Here is a 19988-nt window from a genome sequence, read left to right as displayed (position 1 = left end):
GTCTTCGCCGCATCCACTATCGCCCTCCGTCCTCTACGATCTTGGGCTTCTATTTCCCATTGTTGTACCCCAATTCTAGATAAATCGGCTTCAACATCATCCTTCCATCTCGGTCGACCTACTGATCTTCTACCATCTGGTCTTTCAAAAAACACTATCTTTAATACTCTGTCATCCTCTGATCGTACCACGAATTACGGTGCAGTAACCCCGGAGGTCAGCAAATCCAATCAACAGTTTTGTCAGCATTTAATTTTTATATAAAAGAAATAGTATTGTAATTAAATTCAGTTATTTTTAATCAATAAAGCAGTGCAGTATAGTTGTAAAAGTTAATAAAGGGTCTTTTTAAAAAGTACCTTCGTGAGTTTAAACCTTTAAGTGGCACAGTGCAGTAAGATAGTGGGAGAGTCTACAGAAGATCCTCGTCGTTCTTAAACGTTTACCCGCTACGAACCAACCAACTTCCAGGGAAAACTACGGCCGTTCAACCCCAGAAGTCAACGAAAATCCAGAGTTAAAGAGTAGAAATCAATTTATATGACGAAAGACGATAAAAAGAAAGCGAAAGAAGAAAAGAAACCAGTTCCTTCGAAAAGAAATGCACCCAAGCATCATCATTTATCTGTAAGCAAATTTAAAATATTTTCTAATCATAATTTAATTGCTTCACAAGCTTCATATTTTAAAATTAGTAATTCTCTTTCAACTATTAGTGAATCGATTATCGAACCTGGTGCTGCTTCTATTTCGCAAAATAACTCAGCTTCTCAATTTAGTTTAAAAACCAACGTTAGTTCTTTAGATAATACTTTAAATAGCTTAGATATACCATCTATAATTATTACTCCCGCTAGTGAATTAAATACTATGGCCATGGCACCCGCTCCCGCTCTAGTTTTCGACGTCAATAAAGATCTTTCCATCGTGCCTGATTACGATGGTAACCCTAATGAACTTCACAACTTCATTGAAGTTACTACAATGCTTCTTAATCATTTTTGGGATCACAATAATCCCGATAACTTCCAAAATCACATGATAACTCGAGGTGTAATGAATAAAATTAAAGGAAGAGCTCGAGAAATCATTTCCGTATATGGGTGTAAAGATTGGCCCACGATAAGGACCATACTAATTCAAAACTTTGCCGATCAGCGTAATGAAAATTCGCTTACAAGAGACATGGTAAACTTAAGGCAAGGACCCAACGAAACTCCTCAACAGTTTCACGAGAAAGTAATGTCACTTTTAAACACAATTTTGAACCACATCGAACTACATACCGACAATGCAGATGTAAAGAGGAGCAAAAAGGAATTCTTTCAACAACAGGCCCTAACTACGTTCTTAGCAGGATTACGAGAACCAATGGGATCAACCATACGATCAATGAGGCCTACAAATCTTGCTTTCGCTCTTCAATTCATCCAAGAAGAAAACAATATTAGGTATTTGCAGAAAACAACCAATTTTTCATTGCCAAATAAGAATTCTACCCACACACAACCCCAGAGACAGCCGCAGTTCACAACACCACCACAATGGCAACAACCCATGCCCAGGCCACAGTTACATCAACCATTTTTCGGAAGTAATCCAGCACCGTCCTGACCAACATTTACCCCAAGATGGCCAATACAACCCGCTCGATTCCAACAACCAAGGCAACTGTGCAAGCAATTCATGGCAAACACACAACCTCCAAGACCTAACCCATGGGCAAGCAGACCACCACAACAGTACAAACCAACACCGATGTCTATAACTACACGCCAAACGGGACATAAATGAGGTTCAAGCTTCAGAAACTTTAGGCCGCAGCAACCGCAACCACACACCCCAAAGTTCACCGTAGAGGAGCTATTCAATATTGAACAACAAGACGAAAACGATACCGATGCCTACTATGGAGAACAGACATACTACTATCCAAATCAGGACGCATATTCAGATGATTACCACGTAGAAGATTACCAAAATGCCCAATACGAAGAAGAAGATGTAAATTTTCCAAAACTCCAAGAGGAAAACGAAGAAACGTAATCGAACTCAATTCGTATTCAGATAAAAAAGAACTTCCATATATCGAAATTAAAAATCCTCCCCTTAAACTTCTTCTTGATACAGGGGCAACCAAATCATTTCTTAACCCCGAAATTGCATCCAAATTTTATAAAAATTTTATCAAACATGAACCGTTTGTAGTCAGTTCAATATTTCAAAACCATTCACAGGAATATTGTGCTGAAATTCCAATCTTCCCAGAATTTAACTCTAATATTAATTTAAAATTCTACCTTTTTAAATCCCATAAAACATTCGATGGTCTTATCGGCCTCGATAACTTAAAACTTCTACAAGCAAATCTTAATTTCCCAGCATCCACACTAACTACAGCACACTCAGTTCTCCCTATCTTTTATTATGAAACCAACAAAACACAATTTTATACAATTCAATTGGAACCCAGAACAATCACACAAGTAAGACTTCCAGTAAAACAAACAAAGGGCACCATACTTATACCAAAACAAGAAATACAAGGGGCAACTCTAAGAGAAACTCTCAGTGAAGCCTGCAATTAGCTAGCCTGGACCGAAATGATCAACAATACTGATGAACCTATTCAAGTAGCACTCACCGATCCTGTTAGAAGCAATCCAATAGATCTTCATGAATATCACCTGTATACCTCGGACACCATTCCAATGGAAACAGAAACAAGAATAGATAGCGATCCTCTCATCAGAACAGATCATCTAAATCCAGAAGAAGAGATGCACATCAGACGTTTATGCAGAAAATTTGCAGATATATTCCATAATCCTGATGATACTTTAACATTTACAAATCAAATAAAACACCACATACGAACAACGGATGAAGTCCCAGTTTTCACAAAATCATATCGATATCCACACGTACATCGAGAAGAGGTTCAAAAACAGATCACATCAATGCTGGACCAAGGCATCATCAGACCAAGTCAATCACCCTGGTCATCTCCAATTTGGGTCGTACCAAAAAAACCAGACGCCTCTGGAAAAATTAAATGGAGAATCGTAGTCGATTACAGAAAGATAAATGAGAAGACTATAGACGATAGATATCCCATTCCAAATATCACGGACATCCTTGATAAACTCGGACGCTGTCAATACTTTTCCACCCTCGATCTAGCCAGTGGATTTCACCAAATAGAAATGGCAAGGGAAGATATACAGAAAACAGCATTTAACGTGGAAAATGGCCATTATGAATACCTTAGAATGCCTTTTGGTTTAAAGAATTCCAGAGAATAATGGACAATGTGCTTAAAGGACTCATAGGAGAAATCTGCCTAGTATACATGGATGACATAATCGTATACTCAACCTCACTTCAGGAACACATGGTCAACCTTAAGAAAATCTTTGAAAGACTACGAGAAACTAGGTTCAAGATACAGATAGACAAATGCGAATTTTTAAAAAAGAAGTTGAATTCTTGGGCCACGTCGTAACTCCTGAAGGAATAAAACCAAATCCAAGCAAAATTAAAGCCATCATAGACTATCCCATACCAAATACTACCAAGCAGATTAGAGGATTTCTAGGACTACTTGGATATTACAGAAAGTTCATTAAGGATTTCGCAAAAATAACAAAACCACTCACCTCATGTTTAAAGAAAGATGCCAAGATAGAACACACAGAACAATTCCTAAACTGTATCAAAATCTGCAAAAACCTGTTAACCAACGAACCACTTCTACAATATCCGGATTTTACGAAGCCTTTCAATCTCACCACAGATGCAAGCAACTTTGCTATAGGCGCTATCCTGTCACAGGGTCCTGTGGGACAAGACAAACCCATTGCATATGCATCAAGAACACTGAACGAGACCGAGCTTAAATATGCTACCATCGAAAAGGAAATGCTTGCAATCGTATGGGCTACTAAATATTTTCGACCTTATTTATTTGGAAGGAAGTTTAAAATTCTCTCCGATCATCGACCACTTCAATGGCTATTCTCTTTAAAAGATCCGAACTCGAAACTTGTTAGATGGAGACTAAAACTCGAAGAATTCGATTATGAAGTCATATACAAAAAAGGAAAATCCAATACGAACGCTGATGCATTATCCCGTGTCGAAATCCACACTAAAGAAGTAAATACCATTGACGAACACGTAGAAGAAATAATCAGTCTATTATCCAGAAAAGAAGATGACAACATATCTATGATCAACCATCCAAACTCAGTATGTGATCCAGATGAAGAAGATCCTATGGTTAACTTAGACGAAATTATCAAAGAAAAACAAACATCCGGCCTAACTGCAGAAGAAATGAAAGTAATAGACGAACTTCTACAAGAAGAAAACCAAAAGATTGACAGTCAGCCAACAAAATCGCTATACCAACAAGACAACAACACAGATGGTACCCAACATTCTACAGAGGAAAACCCAATACTCGGAATTCCAATCAGCGAAAGACCATTGAACTGTTACAACAACCAAATTATATTTAAATTGGTAAATTACAATCCTGCAAAACCTATAACAGAACAGTGCTTCCTAACAAAGAAAAGAATGCACGTCCAACTAGATAAAAACGACCTGAAAAACGATATTTTTAATTTCTTCAAGAACTACGTCGATACAAAAAAGAAATATGCCATCCTATTCGAAACTGATGAACTCTACCAGTCTGTCTGCAACATACTTCGAGAAACATTCAAGAATTCTGCATTTGATCTTGTAAAATGTAATAATTTACTTGAAGATATAAGCAGTCCAGAAAGACAGAAAACCATCGTACAAGACTATCACCAAGGAAAGACAAATCATAGAGGAATTAATGAAACAGAAATTCAAATCAGAAAACATTATTACTGGCCAACGTTGAAAAAGGATATCGAAGATTATATTAATCTCTGCGATACTTGTCAAACAAACAAATACGACAGAAATCCAGAAAAACCGAAGTTTATGTTAACTCCAACACCAACGAAACCACTGGAAATTGTTCACATAGACACATTTCAAGCAGCAGGACAAAAATTCCTTACCATCATCGACGCATTTTCAAAATACGGTCAAGCGTACCCAATAGAAGGATCAAACGCGATTAACATCTTAAACGCATTCCTGCTATTCATCACCCACCATGGACTACCACATATGATAATTTCTGATAGTGGAACTGAATTTAAAAATGGACTTGTTCAAGAATTCGTGGACACTCACAAGATCTTAATCCACTACACAGCACCTGATAACCCGCAATCCAATGGAATGATCGAACGCTTTCACTCCACAATCATCGAGCATCTTCGAATATTAAAAGAAAAAAAGAAAACACTTAACATAAAAGACCAGATGCTATACGCCATTATGGCATACAACAATTCTATTCACTCAGCTACCAAACAGAAGCCCATCAACGTCCTTAATGGTCACATAGATGCTCAAGATCCATTCGATATTGACATTAATAGAACACTGATAAATAATTACACACAGGAGCACAGATTGAAAACAAAAGAGATGTATAAAGAAATAAATAAGAAATTGCAAGAGAGCAAACAGAAAAACATTGAAAAGATAAACGAAAAACGACACTCTCCGATAACATATAAACCCAGCACGAAAATATACACTCGAAAAACAGTAAAACGAAACAAACTGCTCCCCAGATTTTCACCTAAAATAGTCCAAAACAACAATCCTGTTACTGTTGATACCCAAGATACTACGGTGCATAAGAAAAATATTAAACATCAACCACCAATAAAAACTAACCGCAAAAATACTTTACAGATGTATCTCAGTAACAGCCCAAGAAGTGAAAATCCAGGACCTTCGAGACAATCCAGGGATCCTCCCAGTTAAGCTTGGAGAAGCCGGAATCCAAACCAGCACCCATGATTTCATCCACTATTTCCAATTGGAACCAATAGCACAGGAAATCGAAACATTGGCATATCAATATCAAACTACAACTACAGCTATAGAAAATGGACTAAGTCAGCCGTACTTCGACAGTCTACAGAACTTCGACAAAACATTGCAGTATCTTCTTAAAACAGCCCAAGAGAAACTCGACTCAGTTTATCCAGCAACCAGAAATAAAAGAGGTCTTATCAATGGATTAGGAAATATTATAAAATCCATCTCAGGAAACTTAGATCAAGAAGACGCAGAAAGATACGATACAGCAATTCAGTCACTTGAACTCAATCAACAAAATATTATTAACAACATTAATAACCAATTAAGCCTTAATAAGAAAATAATGAACAACTATAACGAGACAGTGACACTACTAACCCACAATCAAGAGATAATAGCCGCAGAAACCAACAAAATCCGAACAGACTTAAACCAATTCGTCTTTGATTTCAACCATTACATGCAAGTTCGAAACGTTTTAGACCAGATGAATTTAGCCTTACAAACCATTATCCAAATATTAGATGACCTACAGACAGCAATCGCATTCGCAAAAATCAAAACTTTTCATAATGGACTTATAAAACCAGACGAAATAAGATGGACCATCCAGAAAATGCTAGAACATCATCCAGCTTCTCAGCTACCATACCTCGAAGAAGAAGACCTGATGAGATATTACGAGATAGTAGAAGTAGATGGTTACTACTCCAACCACTCTCTAGTCTTTATCTTACATTTTCCCATTCTTTATTCTAAAGTATTCACATACTTTCATCTATATTCACTTCCAACCATAAATAACACAATAATTATTCCACCTGGACCATATTTAGCTTCTAACTCAGAACTTTTTCAATACATGGACCTACCATGCAGAAAGAGTGAACCAAAGAAATTCATTTGTCCAGAGAAGTTCCCGCAAGAAAATACAGAATCTGACGACTGCATCAATCAAATCCTAAAATTATCCAATGATGCCGCCCAATGTCAAAACGTGCCGATCACAATTAGCACAACAATTATCCAAAAAGTATCGGAAGCTCACTATATTGCTGTTTTCTCAAAAGCTACTAAAATCTCCACCCACTGTTCTACTTCCAAAATTGAAGTACTCAGAGGAACATTTCTAATAGAACTACCCCCAGGATGTGAGCTCAGAACCAACAACGAAGTTTACATCAACTCCAAAGCAACAATAAAAGAAGAACCGTTAACCCTGCCAAAAATAAAAATTAGTCTTCAAGGGGAAAATCCAACAGTAAAGCCTCTAAAATTAGATAGAATCCAGTTAGATGAACTACACAAACTCTCAACGGAAGAAGAAAGACTCCAACCCGTGTCTTTAAAAACAATGGACCATTACCATCTATGGACACCACCAATATATATCCTGGCAACAGCCCTTATCATTATTTTGGTTTACAAATTACGAGAGATATGGAAAAAGAAGACAACCGAAGAAGAAGATACAGCCGATCCAGAATCCATACCTTCAGTTTTGTTCATCCCTCACAAAACTTCCCAAGGGGATGGAGAAATTACGGTGCAGTAACCCCGGAGGTCAGCAAACCCAATCAACAGTTTTGTCAGCATTTAATTTTTATATAAAAGAAATAGTATTGTAATTAAATTCAGTTATTTTCAATCAATAAAGCAGTGCAGTATAGTTGTAAAAGTTAATAAAGGGTCTTTTTAAAAAGTACCTTCGTGAGTTTAAACCTTTAAGTCACGTGACCTGCCCATCTTATTCGGTTTGCCTTGATATGTCTAACTATGTTTTTAGTTCCATACAGAGTTATCAATTCAGCATTGCGGCGTCTTCTCCAATCCCCTGTAAATTCATCTCTTTGAGAGCCAAATATTATTCTGAGAACCTTTCTTTCAAATACTAGAAGCTTATTGATTTCCCGCTGGTTGAGAGTCTATGTTCCACTGCCATATGTAATAATTGGGCGAATAATCGAATTGTACAGTGTTAATTTAGATTTTCTTTTTAGCAGCTTCGATCTTAATAATGTTGAAAGGGAGTATAATGCTCTATTTCCCGCATCTATCATTGCTGAGACTCTTTTTTCTATGTGGTTGTCCGCTGTGATTATTGCCCACGGGTATTTAAACTCCTTTACTACTTCGAAGTTGTGATCATTAATAGTGATGTTCTGCCTAACTCTTGGTCTTGGATTTTTGGTTACTACCATGTATTTCGTCTTTTCTTCATTTATTCGGAGACCCAGACTACCTCTTTCTTCCTTGAGCTGCGAAACACCTCTCTCACGTCTCTTGTAGAATGCGTGACTACATCTATATCATCAGCAAGGGCCAGCAACAGTTGTGATCCTTGATCAGAAAATCATCCTGTCAGCTCAGACGATATTTTACTTATTGCATATTCTAAAGTAAAATTGAACAGCAACGGTGACAAGGGGTCTCCCTGCCTAAGTCCTGAATTTGTACCAAATGGCATCGATGTTCTGCTTCCTATCTTTACTTGCGCATATGAGTCTGTCACGCACATTTGCGTTAATTCAACTAATTTTCTTGGTATTCCCATTTCTAACATTGCTAGATGAATAGTTGGATATCTGTAATTTCGTTTTTATATTTATCTCTAAAATTTGTTTATGTACACAAGTGATGAGATTATAGCCTACAGCTTTTCTGTATTTTTGCCTCGTTGAGATTGAATACATTTCTTTCAAATGATTCAGCTTTATCTTTTGGTCTTTTCTCGGCCACTTAACTTTAAAAATGTACTATTTTAGCGGACGTAGTGCCTTTTCTAATATACTCTTTAATTAAATAATAATAATTAAATGTTACTAAACTAAAAGTTAAAAATTAATTAACTAAAAACAATAATCTCAACTTGTTTCAACTTTAACTACTGAACTAAGGCTTAATTCGTAAAACACTCACTTTGTTTCTAAACCCTTCAAGGGATTAAGCAACTGCTTTACATAATTCTGCCAGTTTCAGACATTCTTGATCAGAAGTTTTGTAAAATAAATAATTTTGCTGTTAAAATTCTATTCGACTATTCTGAAAGATGTAAAAATAATAGATTACGGTTTATCTTAAAACGTTTTCTTAGTTTCTTAGTATATACAAAGTAAAATAATATTTTCAATATTTCTCCGACAGCATTTGCCCGCAGGATATGATTATACATAATATTCCATTTGCATAAACAATGCTGTTTTAGATCTTACACAAGTTGAAAGATATACTTTTTTATTTACAAATGCAAAATGTAGGTTATGTAAGGAACTGCAGAGAAATATATAAAATATATCGAATGTTCTATTCGAATTACAATGAGTGCTAATGAAATCATTGTCATACACAAAGATAGACCTGGGAGTATACGATTAAAGTAGATAGTATAAAGGTATGCTACTCCTCATAACAAGTATAAAAATTAACAATCATTCACAGATTGTAATATGTAGTAATAATGCGTATAGAAGAAATTCAAATGTTTTAGTAACATGGCTAGGCAGGTATCATGACAAAAAAAAATTAACATACTAAGATGTTTATTAACATTTAAATCTGATCAGCATTGATAATTGGACATTTTTTTTCTTAAAGTTCTGTCTTCTATCGTATTGATCTCTAAACAGGAGCTAAAAGTTGCCATTCTCTCAGATTTCGCCACCAAGAGATTCGCCTTCTTCTTCTCTCTTTTACCTTCAATTGTACCTTCCATAATCAACTGTGTCAAAAGTCTGTACCTTAATCCTCTTATATAAAGTGCCTCAAAGCGAAAACTTGAATTATATATTCAAGTTTTCACTTTGTAATAGTTCGAACGACTTCCTCATTTTTATTACTAGAGCGTAGGACTTCAATATTGGTAACTCTGTCTATCCACGATATACGCAAACATTATACGATAGCACCAGCGTTCAAATACCTCTAATTTTTTATCTCTGATTGTTTCAGCGTCCACGCCTCAGAGCCGTAGAGTAGCGTTATACATACATAGCAGCGTAGTAGCCTTATCCTTATTTCCATTTTTAGATTTTTGTTAAACAATACTTTCTTCATATCTCCATTTTCCAAGTTCTTGTACCTATTTAATATTTCTATTTGAATATTGTTGAAATTATGTAATGTTTCGTTGTTTCGTAGGTTTTGTGCGTTTTGCCATAACCATGCATTTTGTCTTCCTTAAGTTCATTCTGATGCCATATTTATGACAGTCTTCGTTCAATAGTTATAATATATCTGCCAAGGTCTGTAAAATCTAGATACAAACATGCCTACAAATTCTACATTGATTTTAAAAAGGCTTTTGATAGGGTCCAAAACGATAAATTAATTAACATTTTAAAAACAATTGACACCATAACGTCAAAATAATAACAAATAGATTTATAGTAGAATCGGACCATTTTTTGTATTATTAATTCACTATATAGTATTCCTTATACTCCACTCACTCGGGCTATTTGCCTTCAAAGTTTGTCGGACTAAACCGATTCACTTGAAATTTGATGAGTTAATGGGAAATTACTCAGATAACAAAAGTTATATAACGCAGATGTGTGCTTGGACTCGAGGGGTGGTTGTCACCCCTTCTTGGGGTGAAAATTCTTCTGCTCAAAATAATTACGGGATTCGATAGAGGATTAAATTCTAAGCAGCTTTTCTACAGAGATTTCTAAGCTTTTGTTCTACAGAGTTTTTTCAGAAAATGAGTACTCTTTGAGCTATTTATGGTTGAAAATAGCGAATTTTCATTGAAAAAGTCACGTTATAAAACTTCATATCTAGTTCCAAGCAAGCTTCTTCCTGCTTATAAAAATTTATAAGTATATGATTCCAAAACTTCTGTGTATTTCCTGGGCAAACTTTTGGGCCACTTTAATAAAGGCAGGGGCCCATATTTCTTCTCTTCTAATGTTCTTTTTAATTCTTCTGTATTATTTCTGTTATTGTATGAACTTGCTATATATGCTTTATAGGCTTGAAATGAAATGTTCATTACACAGTAGACACGATTGCACTAATTTAGTCCAGTACCAATCGGTGTGTTTACAAAAAAGATTTTCCATCTACATACATAGAACAAAAAGTGCCATATGTTATTCTTGTCATGTTAACAGATGTATCAGACATAATGCTTGATCCAGTCGTCAGAGACGAAAATGCCGTTAAACCTCTAAAAGTCATACGAACAAGTGTAAACATGTAAAAAAGTTTCCTACTCCTACCCCTTGTCTTGCCCCTAAAACATCCCCCCGTCTTGTCCCTTAAACTTCCCCCGTTTGGAGAAAACGACGAAATTGATTTACCAAGAATCTGTACGCCGTAGTGTCATCAGGTGCCACCAATCACGCACCTCGATGTGCATCGCCCTTCCTTCTGGAACTTATAATTAAATTTAATTGGTTGAGAAATGAAAAAGTTTCATATAAAAGTTAATTTATCTTCAAATATGGGACATTTTCGGATCTCAAGTCAGTCAATGTCAACACATGGTTTTACCCGTGTAGGGTAGCTCCCTAGAGCACTTTGCTCGAAGGGCTCTGAATCTTTCTAAGACTCTGAAGCTGAGTTTTTTTCTTCTTAGAAAGAATGTGTTTTATTTCCACCATCAATAAAACCATAAAGGCATTGTCTCTTCAAGACAATGCCACAATAAGAGCGTACCGGCTAACTACGCAATATTACACCATATTGCGCAATAGTTAGAACAATTAATAAACATGGAAACACATTTTCATACGTTTATTAATTACACCGGAGACGACAGTAGAAAAAAATGTTTCAAACAAAAAATGTAGCCGTTTATATTAAAAAACGTTTATTTAATAAACAAATTTATGGAAACTGATTTTTCCGGAAAAATACATAAATTGCCTACGAAAGCTGCAATCTTTACTTTAAAACACATTTTGAGTTTTGTCGATAGGACACTTTGATCAAACGATATAAAATTTTCACCGTCGAGTTAATACAAATTTAATTTAAAATTGATTTTAAAAATGACAAAATTCTTTTAGATATTAAGCATGTTGATTCTCTTAAAAGCTCCAAAAGTTTTTGTTGCGACTAGTTTTGCATTTTAATAATTTTTATGTCATTGTTTCTCAATTAAATACTTTCATACATCTATAGATGTTATCAATGGTTGCGACTAAGTTGAATGAATTCAAACGTTTTAATAACGAGTTGTCCCTGTTAATTTCTAACTCTTTCACAATTGTTTATACTTCCACTGCTTCTACATGTTCAGTTCTCGAAGCCCTTTGTTTAGGAAAAGTTAAAGGATTTCGATGTTGGAGTTACTGAAGAATCCCTATAAAGATCGGCGTATGTTCATAATAGTGTTAATACCGACTTGTGTTCTTCTTCTTCTAATGGCGCTACAACCCTTTGTGAGTCTTGGCCTGCTTAACAATGTTCTTCCATTCTGCCCTGACGGATACTTTCCTTCGCCACTGCCTGATGTTCATGGTTTTAAGATCCCTCTCTACGTCGTCTATCCATCTTTCACGGGGCCTTACTCTTGTTCTGTTTCCTTGGGGCTTCCATCTCTGGACTACTTTTACAGGTCGATTATCTGGCATTCTTTCTAGGTGACCAAGCCAGTTTAGCCTTTGTGACTTTACAAATCTGACAATATCTGCGCTCTGCATTAGTTCATCCAGCTCGTGGTTCATTTTAATTCTCCACGAACTATCGCTGCATTGGGTTGGTCCAAATATCTTCGGTATCTATACCGACTTGTGTACAAAACGTTTATTATTTAGTGATGTGGAGGTAAGAATTTCTTTCTATAATTCAGTAGTTTTGCTAAATTGTAATTGCAGTTTTTTTCTTGTGATAACAATAGTTTTTGTCAGTTGAGCTTCGTATCAAATTTTATTCTTAGATACTTCATGAACTCTTCAGTTTAAAGTAGTTGATTACCAAATGAAACTGCTGGGGCAGTTGTCCTTAAGTATAATATAAGGTGGTTGTTAAGTTTTATTTGGACGCTTTACCCACCATTGTTAGACATTATAAAGTGAATCAAGTATCGTGATGCTTTCTTTTTCAGAATTATTATGTTAGGTTGACACTGCCGCATCCAGCACATGTTGTGGTTGCAGTTGCTCTGGTCTTTAACAGTCTGCTGTATAGAGCAAGTTGGCTTTAACTCGTGTAATCAGGAATCACTTCACCCCGCCCCAATTCTCCAGACCTGCCAATTTCCCCCCAATAGCACTTTGGTGCACTATAGAGGCTTTCTTACCAGCAAAGTGCTTGTCATGTGGGAGTCCTGGGTACAAGGCCAAGTATTCCCGCTATCTCTAGTAACTTATCATCGGTCTGTGCTGCTTGCTCGGGCCTCGAGTCCCCGCTCTGGACTACACCCAGTTCGGTGACTCGGTGCTCGAGGATGTGGGCCCCTCTTGCCCATTTTTTAGGTTTGTTAGTATTTTTTGTGACTTGCATCGTTTGTTAGTGTTTTATTCATTTTTTTGGTGGCCAAAGCCGTTTTTTTTAATTTTTTTTTATAGATTTTTTGAGTGCTGTCTGAAATATATAAAATCAGCGTTAGTAAATACACTGACATGCCGACTGTGAACGCGTTGTCCTCTTTTGATAGAACTACGATTATCTAGACTGAGATATAAGCTTCCATCTATGGTACACATCAATCTGATTATCTCAGACAGGATCCGGTTTGGGTGGTATTCTAACTCAGCGAATTTTGTTCTGGTTTGTTCCTCCAACATATCCAACACCCTTATTTGTTTTAGGTCTCTGAATAGGAACCGTTTAACAACGTATCTGGACACATTGCAGCTTCTTTAAGGCAGTTGTTGTGTTCTGCTTGAATCTTCTTTTTGTTGCTGGGATTTGTGTGTCCCTATACAAAAGATGCAATTATGCATAAATGTAATTATTGGTAATATCTGGACACATTGCAGCTTCTCTAAGGCAATTGTTGTGTTCTGCTTGAATCTTCTTTTTGTTGCTGGGATTTGTGTGTCCCCATGCAAAAGATGCAATTATGCATACATGTATTTATTGGTAGTATGATGCTTGAGACATAAGATGATAAACAAAACACTACCTTGTGGTTTAACCAAATTTTAATACGACAGGATTTTATTAATTTTTTTTTAAAATGCTGAGAATAAAAGGCAAGATAAAAAAACAAATTTGTTAAAAACGACCAAAGAAGCGTATTTTAAATGACAATAATAATATCCGAGTGTAAACACAAATTGTAGTTATGTATGTGACAAATATTTTGTAGTACTTAATAAAAATTAATTGTGTTCCACTTTGCCAACAGTTATTTCTGACAAAAAAAATGAATTTTATTCATGTGAACAAACTCTCCACAGATGGCAGGAACGATTAAGTTGTTTGTCTTTATAATCATGAAGATATGTGGATGACAAATTCATTAGGTGCCGCCCGGTTTTATTACCTAGCGCGAAAAAAAGTTTGCAAAGGTCAGATAATAAACAGTTTGCAAGTGCTGTTTTCGGTGAGTCATTGCCACATGTGTTTATTCGTTTTTAGCAAAATATAGTCATTAGACAAATTAAATATGTGCTTCATTGAAAAACATCTTAGGTCTTTACACTTTAATATGATTAGCAATAAGCTTTTTTTCTCTTAGGCAACGAAAAGATTTAAGATCTATTTTTAGTATTTTTAGGTCCTTGAATCGTGTATTTTGATGGTGAATTTAGTTTAACATAATTTTCAGCATTTTCATTAACTTTTTTGTACAATAGTGCACATAACTGCGTACATAATGTATAGGTGACAAAACGTGCTTAAAGCTAAGCGAGTACTGGGTCGGGACGGTACGGTACTGTCAGTGTCAGTACGTACGCTCCGCACATTTTTGGGGGACTAATTCGGTTAGTTCATGGCCGACGGTCATCGGTCGGTAGGAAGAGACGTCTTCCTAGCTTTTGTGCTTAGAGTGTTGGGAGAACTGTTGTTGAATCTTGTTGCTGGTTGAGTGTTACCAAAAAATGTTAAGAAGAAATTATTATAAGTTTCATGTTAGTAAGAAAAGAAGAAGAAAAGGCAAAATATATAGTATTTATAAAGACGCGGAGGTCACAGTGTGTTACCTTCCACTTGAAATTCTATAAATCTTGAGTGGTACTTGAAAATGCTCAGGGTCACTCGAATGAACAAGAACTTGGACTAATTAATAGGAATATACAAGTCATATTTTTATTATCAAACTATACTTATCACCAAATCTTTTATAGCAGCTGATGGATCAAAATGGCAACCAAAAACTATAGCTGTTTTATAAAAATAGGATAATCCCTATCCTATTTTTCCCTCCAAAGTAAAGTATTTGGCAGAAGAGGACCGGGACGCCGTCGTATCTCGTGGTTGAAAAATCTCCGACAATGGTTTGGGATGACCTCAGCGGAGCTGTTTCGCAGAGCAGTCAACAAAACCATGATAGCCTTGATGATCGCCAACATCCGGACCGGATAAGGCACTGAAGAAGAAAGAAGAAGAAGGATAATCCCACAATATTCCTCAGAAACGTGACATAAAGCAGTGCGTCAAATGGTTGAACCTAGAGAATGTTGTATTACATCTCGCTCGCTAATGGAACTTTGTTTTACCTGACGTAATCCAGTCATCGTTGAATAATATATGGCCTCCTATGAGTGCTTCATATAAAAAATTTTTGAAAGGAAGACTTGTGATACTCGAATCAGATTTAAATTCATGGTTTGAAGAAACTAAAGAATAAGGGCACATTATGACATATAACACTCAATATGACATTTTTAAATTAAACAAAAAAACAAAAATTTGTTTAATTTACTAATGTTTATATTTTGAGAACGATTTCCGAAGTGGAAAGTGAAACGTCAATAAACGTACTTTAACTTTTAATTGTGGCTTATTCCCATTTAAATAGTAATCATGTTAGGATGTTTCAAAAGAAAAGTACCAAGTCCAATCTATATAGCAGTGAATGACAATGGAGTGTGGAGAAGACGATTCAACTTCGAACTTTATAGAATATACCAGGAACCTGATATCGTAAAACATATTAGGATAGGACGTTTAAGGTGGATAGGACATGTAATGGCCCAGCTACAAAAACGGTCCTCGATAGACCCATAGGCCAGAGAAGAAGAGGAAGACCCAGAACAAGGTTCCTTGGTAACATCGATGAAGACATAAGAAATATGGGAGTACGGACGACTGGAGAGAAATTCTTGAGGAGACTAGAACCCACGCAGGGTTGTAATGCCAGAATGATGAAGATGAGAAAAAAACCTTGCAGAAATATTACAGCCACCAGTTATACTCGAATAAAATTCTTCGAAACATTCGCGAAAAAGTTCTTAACGGAATGCTATTAATCTAGATAAATATTTGACATTGTATTATGAAATTATTTTTACTGAGTACCAAGCAAATATCAACCAAACGGCTTGTTTTATCGAATTCCACTAAGAGTATCTTTTCGTTAGCTGGGATATCTTTTCCTAAGGAAAAGTCATTTTTATTATTTTTCAGAATTTCTGAGAAGTTCAAAAGTTTATACTCGTAAGTAAAGTACGACTACAGAAGATACTCAAGAAACAAATAATTCATTGTGAACTTCTAGTTTTCTCCAATTTGTCCAGTAAGGTGTAGGTACGCCAGTAATAAACTAAAAATAGTTCCCAAACTATTATCTACAAATCCTCTCTTTTCTCTACATATAAAAACATGAGGTTTGAGTATTTCAAATTAAAATCAATTCATTAAATATTTATAGAATCTATCTGATAACATGTAAAAATAAATAATATACACTAACAAGAGATTAAAAATAAATAATAACACTCGCAAGACGACAGAGAAAAGCAATTACAAATGCTAATCGAGCACCCCATTAAATAAAGTGTAATATGATGAAAATTACCACACGAACATTTCCAACCGTATTCTCATGCAGAGCAAAATAAGTAGCTACTAGCAATTGAGCTGCATATTAGCGTGCGACAGGTTCTAAACGTGTATTCCTCGAAAAACCGTGCTTATGCACCGAGTTACGCTACTATTTTTCCTCGAACCTTATTAAATCCTATCGGCATTGAAGGACCCTTTATAACGACTTTAATTGTTCGCTCCGTCGCCTTCTTTGATGTGAGCTTGCCTACCCGTATACGTATAGTGTGTACGAAGGCATACCCTCACATACCAGAAGATATGTCAATTGTCCTCTTCTTGTTCTTGAGCAATTAACTTCTTCGGCTGGCTGCTTCTCCCGAGTTGGTCGCTTATCGTGTGTGACCTTAGTTTCGAAGTCCAATAAATTACGTAGAAATTTAAGGGTCGACGTCTAATTATAACTTTATCAACGAGGATATTGTAGTGTTGTCGTAGCGGTCGTGTTTGGGGCAGACGCGTTAATTTTATTATATAGCCGTTAGTTCCGTTTATAATAGTTACTGACTAATTGGTTTATTCGAACTACTTATTCGAAGAACTGCTTTTATATATATATATATATATATATATATATATATATATATATATATATATATATACATAATTTTGTCAGATATTATGCTTAAGTTGTAAAAACACTAGATTCGTTCAAAAAATTGTTATTTCACACGCTAAATTGCTAAATTGCACATAGAATCAACACAACGAGGTTTTGCGGGGCTCACCTATATTTCTAGATATGTATATATATATATATATATATATATATATATATATATTTCTAGATATATATATATATATATATATATATATATATATATATATTTCTAGATATATATATATATATATATATATATATATATATATATATATATATATATATATATATAGTAGTGCAGTGACTGGTGACTGTAGTAGTGTCTGGGGGCTCGGGAGACTGAGACCTCGGAAGCCCTGAAGAAGACATCAGAGAGGATGTCGAAAGCTCGGCCCAATGGATATCGAACTTCTGAGTCATGGAAAGTACTGGGAGGATTGAAACAAAACTCAAAAGAAAAAATTAAATTAGTAAATATGCAGAACAAAGAATGAAAGGACTATTACAAGGAACTGTTAACAGAACAAAGACCACCATTCATTGGAAAAGAAAATAGGCGAAGACGAAGCAGATTCCCACAACAAGAAATAGAAATAACAGATAGGGAAATGAGAACGGCCATAAAAGCAATCACAAATAAGAAAGTACCGGGACCTGGAGGCATCTCACCTGAGCTTATAAAGTAGGACTCAAAAAAATTACACCGGATGATAAACTGAATATTTCAGAAAGCCATAAATGGAGAACAGCTCACAAAGGAATGGACGGAGGCATATATGACATCTATATCTAAAAAAGGAGATAGAAAACGATGCGAAAACTACAGAGGAATAAGCGTAATATTATCAATATGAAGATTATATGGGAAGATACTGCGAGAAAAGATAGAGCAAGCCATAAAAGGCAAAAACGGGGAGAATCAGGCAGGCTTCACGGCAGGAAGATCATGCATAGACCACGTATACACACTGGAACAACTGATGGAAAAGAAAAAAGCAAAAAATAGAGATATACATTTGGCATTTGTGCACCTAAGAAAGGCGTATGACTTTGTACCAAGGTCAGAACTATGGGAGGCAATATACAAATTAGAAATACAGACGGAAGTCATAGAAGCTACAAAAGCTCTGTATAGATAAAATAAAGTGTCCATTAAATGCTGAAAATTAGATTATAAACAAGAAAAATAGCAGTAAGATAGTAGCCACAGAGATGGAATGCCTGCTAAGATGCTGCAGAGTAACAAGAATGGATGGAAGAAGTGGTGACGAAATAAAGCAAAGAACATCAATAGAAACAGACATACTACCATATATAGAACAAAAAAGACTAAAGTGGTATGGACATGTAACAAGAACTAGCGACAGCAAATGGATAATGCGAATAACCGAATGGAGATACATAGGAAGGAGGAAAAGAGAACGACCCCGATCCTGGAGGAACGAAGTAGACGACGCCATGAGTAAGAGACGCCTAAACGACGTAGAATGCGACGAAAGAGAGAGATAGAAATGGTTGAGAGAGGGAAGGCAATGAATGTTAGATTGTTATAATTCAAAATCGAAATAAAATTACTAGAGGATAATTTATTCTCAATATTTTCATAATATAAAAAATATTTTTTAATGAAAAGGAAGGAAATTTGCAATAAATCATTTTAGAGATAAAAATGGCTACATATTTATAGGTATTTTAAAATTTACTTATCGGGCCCAATTACGATGGGATCCAAATGAACCAGAACCAATAACAATTCCAAAAACAAAAACTAATAAATAATATACTCCAAACTGAACTAAAATCTTGAAAACAATCTTAAATTATATTCGTCCAGAAGTATCCTGTGTAATTCAATCTCACGTCATATTTTCCAAAATCGTATTTGCGCAGAACATAGGTATTGCCCGCTATATGGATTTGAAGTATCCAAGTTTCTTAATAGATAATAATATGGATTACCTAGCTCTTATAATATATTAATATTATTTATTTTTAATTTAATTAAAATGGTAGGATTATTTAAGGGACGAAACGTTACACAAGCATGCCCTGAATGGGGATAAAAAATGATGATATAATATATCTATGTAAATTTAATTATTAAATTATTTGATATTTAAAAAATTTAACAAATCAATCAATCAGTCAGTTCTGTATACACTGTTTTCCTTGTACCCCTAATTAAATTCCATTTTATAATTATAATGGCTACTCTTGTTTTGGTACTATGTTAACGTCATTACCATATTTTGTTTAAAATAAACAATTATGATTTCAGTTGAAACAAGAATCGCTGAATGGTCATTTGCCACAGAGACAATTTTGATTTATTGCTATTTCTAGTAATTTGTGACAAAAGGGCATTATTCGACGTGAGTTATGTCTGCTTTCTACTCTGACAACTCCGCTAAAAGCATAAATAATTAGGTTCTGTATTTAGTTTATATCATTGGCGGAGTCAACTATATTCCAGCATGGATTAAGGGTGTGTTGTGTT

This window comes from Diabrotica undecimpunctata, chromosome 7 (genome assembly GCF_040954645.1).
Source record: "Diabrotica undecimpunctata isolate CICGRU chromosome 7, icDiaUnde3, whole genome shotgun sequence".
In the NCBI taxonomy this organism is placed as follows: domain Eukaryota; kingdom Metazoa; phylum Arthropoda; class Insecta; order Coleoptera; family Chrysomelidae; genus Diabrotica; species Diabrotica undecimpunctata.
The sequence above is the reverse complement of the archived record's forward strand: the minus strand, read 5'-3'. Positions refer to the sequence as shown.